The sequence below is a fragment of the Rhinoderma darwinii genome, chromosome 11 (assembly GCF_050947455.1).
Source record: "Rhinoderma darwinii isolate aRhiDar2 chromosome 11, aRhiDar2.hap1, whole genome shotgun sequence".
NCBI lineage: Eukaryota > Metazoa > Chordata > Amphibia > Anura > Rhinodermatidae > Rhinoderma > Rhinoderma darwinii.
In genome coordinates this window covers 49616219-49620690 of record NC_134697.1, presented here as the reverse complement: position 1 = coordinate 49620690, position 4472 = coordinate 49616219, and positions in this window count along the sequence as shown.

Genomic DNA, 4472 nt, shown 5'->3' with positions numbered 1-4472 from the left:
TTGGCCTTCTCTGCTCAAAGAAAACCGCGTTCAGGTTGTCAGTACTAAGAAAAAACTGTATGCTGTGGTAATGATGTAATGGCGGGAGCTTCAGAGGCTGGCAAGTGTCCTGGCAGTTATGGCACTCTAATAACACGGGTAACTTTGAGAGAGCTATTAAATGGAACTGCATGTTTTGTTAACCTAAGAGGCTATTTAAAGAAGACCTGTCCTCTCCCCTGACATGTCTGTTTTACTAAATATTTGTCAATGAAACATGTCCCTACAAATTGCTACATAGTCTGATACTTTCAGACTATGTAGCAACACACCCTATTCATAAGGGGAATATTAACGCCCAGTTGTCAATGTTTTCATACATTTCCAGGAGGAATAACAGGGGAACGGAACAATGAAGAGTGGGGTGTTTGAGCATTGTTATTTAATGTATACAAGTATTTACTAACACAGCCATGTCACAAAATTGGTTATATAGTAGTATATAAAAAGATACAGTAGAAGCCAGAGCTTGATTATTATAACTGTCTCTAAAAATTATACCAAACCTGTGACTTTGTTATTGATAGAACATGCTGATAAAAGGACGGTGAATCATCAGATGCGGAAATGGAATCCTTATTGTTTAGGATAAGAAAAAAGTGTTGTCTTTCTTTTCCCGAGAGATAACGCTACTCTTGTCCGTGGGATGTGTATGGTATTACAATTCGGCAACATTTACCTGAATGGAGATGAGATGCAATACCAGACACGGACAAAAGTGGTGCTGATATTGGAAAAAAACCACAAAAACATTAAATTGTTGGCCTATTCTTAGGATAGGCTATCAATATCTGATCAGTGGGGGGCCGACTCCCGGCAGCCCCGCCAATCAGATGTGCGAACTGGCTGCAGTGCTTGTTCATTCCTTTCACTACTCTATACTACAAAACACCGACACACTTGTATCGGCAGATCACAGTATTACAGCCTTCTCCCATTCAAGTCCCCATTCCTGAGGATAGGGTATCAATTTTATCTCTCGATATAACCAATTTAAGGCCCTGGTCACATGGCAGAATTGTTGCGGTTCATTCTGCCGCAAAATTCCGCCTCCCATTAATTTCAATGGGAGTTGACGCTTCTTTTTCCCGCTAGCTGAAAAAGAAGTGTCCTGCCCGATCTTCGGGTAGATTCCACCCGAACCTCCCATTAAAGTCAATGGGAGGAGGAATCTTCCCGATGACCACAGGAATGATTCCGCGGAGGATTCTGTGGCAGGACTTGCCATGCAAAATCTGCCATGTGAACTGACCCTTAGGCCTCATGCACATGACCGTGTTTGGTCCGTGACATACGGACCGTATGTCGGGCGCATTTCCCGGACCGAACATAGTTTAGGGGGTTGGAGTTCCTTGCATCATAGTTATGTATGACGCTAGGAATCACTTCTTTTGCGCGGAAATACTGTCCCGTACTGTAATTATGTTTTCAGTACAGGACAGTATTTATGTGGGGAGGCAGGGACTCCTAGCATCGTACATAACTAGGAAGCTAGGAACTCCGGCTCCCTGAACTGTGTTTGGTCTGGGAAATGCGCCCGACATACGGTCTGTATATCACGGACCAAACATGGTCGTGTGCATGAGGCCTTAGACTTGACAGGTCCTCTCACGGCACGATTTTTGTTCATAACAGGATCTTCTTACTTTTTCTTTGTTAATGCATTTCCTTTGATACTGTATATTTATTTATACATTTATTTATAAGAGAGAATATATATATACATATATATATATATATACACACAGTATGTGTATTATTATTATTTCATTTTCCATGTGTCAGCCCATTGTTTTATTACATCTTCCATTCTTTTCAGGAGACTTTTTTTTGCGTTTTTAATTAAATCTACAGAGCTATTTTCCTTGTTTCTCGTAACAACCTCCAAAGTTCAGTCTTAGAACACATTAAATAATAGAAATGTCCAGGCTCTGTGGGCGGTCAGTCCATTGTTCTGGGAACACCTGCAGCCTCTTTGTTTGTCTTGATCTGCCGAGCAGTGTCCTTGGGGTTGTTATCTTGCTGTAGAATTATTTTCTTCCAGAGGGGATTGCATGTGGTCAATACATTTGTACTTTCCCGTTTTCACAATGCCTTTAATCAAAAGCAAAGCACCAAACTAGATGTTGTTATACATCCCTGAACTTTCCGTGCTTCCCACCTTGTGTGACTCAGTGGCGTAGCTATAGAAGTCGCAATTGCGTCCGAAGCCAGGAGGGCCCACGGCACCCCACACCACATCTCTTTACAGTAAGGCCAGATTTACACGAGCGTGTTCAGTCCATGATGTACAGTCCGCAGGTCGGCTGCATTTCTCGGACTGAGCACACTTCAGGGAGCGGGGCTCTTATCGTCACCTATGACGCTAGATGTCGCTGCCTCGCTGCGTGAAAACTGTCACGTACTGAAAACATGTTAGTTATGACCACATATGGGGTATTGCCGTACTTGGGAGAAATTGCTTTACAAATGTTGGGGTGCTTTATTTTTTGTGAAAATGAAAAATTTTGAGCTCAAGCTACGTCTTATTGAAGAAAAATTATATTTTTCATTTTCACTGCCCAATTCTAATAAAATCTATGAAACACCTGTGGGGTCAAAATGCTCACTATGGCCCTAGATTAATTCCTCAAGGGGTGTAGTATTCCAAATGGAGTCACTTTTGTGTAATTTCCACTGTTTTGGTCCCACAGGGGCTTTGCAAAAGCGACATGGTGCCAAGAAACCAATCCAGCAAAATCGGTGCTCCATAAACACAAATGACGCTCCTTCCCTTCTGAGCCCTACTGTGTGCCCAAACAGCAGTTTATGACCACATATGAGGTATTTCCGTACCCCAGAGAAGTTGCTTTACAAATGTTAGGGGGCTTTTTTTTCTATATTCCTTGTGGACATTGTTTTTTTTTAGCTAAACTTACATCTTATTGGAAAAAATGTAAATTTTTTAATAAAATCTATAAAACACCTGTGGGGTCAAAATGCTCAGTGCACCCCTTTTTTGGGTGTTTCCTTTGTTTTTGCATGACAAGACCTCTTCAAACCTGACATGGTACCTAAAATATATTCTAATAAAAAGAAGGCCTCAAAATCCACTAGGTGCTCCTTTGCTTATGAGGCCTGTGCTTCAGTAATTTAGCACACTAGGGCCACATGTGGAATATTTCCTAAAACTGCAGAATCTTTTTTCTTTACAAGCAGATACATTTAAATTTAGAAAAATGCTAATTTTTGCACTTTTCCACAAAATTATGGTGTTTTTCACAATGAAATACTGAATGTATCAACCAAACGTACGATGTCACGCCCCTTCATTCAGCTGATTGGTGTGGGTGCCGGGAGTCCAACCCCCACCGATCTGATATTGATGAACTATCCTAAGAATAGATCATCAATATCAAAGTTCCCAAAAACCCCTTGAAACATTTGCTGCCGGATTCCCACACAGATTCCAGCTAATCACTGGGAGTCCTAACAGTAAAACACCCTTTAATCCACTTATCTTCAGGGGACCCGTCTAACAAAAAGATTATTCATAACGGTCATACAATTTAAATTGGCTGTTCGGATGTAGAAAATCATGGTTACTTTCCTCCAGGAACAGCGCCATATATGTGCACAGGTTGCGCATGGTATTACAGCTCAGCTCCATTGAAATGCAATAACCTTTGATTTGAAAACAAAAATAAATAAATAAATAACGTAAGGCTTTGGATGGAAACCTTGCAGATTTTTGCAGTGGTTTACAGCAGTGATCCTCAACCACCAGGCCGTGGTATCTGGTATCCACCCCAGTGGCCTCAGGAAATTTCGGGCGAAAAACTGAAGCAAACTGGTGAAGTTTTTTGCCGCGGAACGTCCGCTTCAGAAAACGGCTGAACATTTAGCCGGCTTCCTGGGATGACGCTTCTGCAGCTGCAGCGAGACTGTAGCGGCGGTCACATGGGATAAAACGTCATCCCAGGAGGCCGGCCCTCTAACATCATCCAGGCCAGCCTCCTGGGATGTTTCATCCCATGTGACCGCTGCTGGTCCCAGTTCCAACTGCATCTGCATCCTTAGGATGCAGATACAGTTGAATTGAATTCTGGAGCAAGAGTGACGGCCCCTTTCCCCAGCATTTACTCTGCCGTGAGCGGCTCGGTGCAGGCAGGCGTGATGTAGTGATTTTTGTGGGAGGATTTTCCGCAGCATAATACAGGTATTATAATACAGGTATAGGCCGTATTTACGCAATGTGTGAACTGGCGCTAGAATGGATCCATTGACTTCCATTGTGTTCCTCAGATTCCCTGTCAGAACGCTATTCTAACCACCAAAAAGAAATGGAAACCTGATGGAAAAGGCGTAACACAAGTGTGAACGGAGCTTTGGTAATACACATTGCAGAATAATACAAGTCATTTGCGCTCAGCAGTCCCATGTACACCGCTACA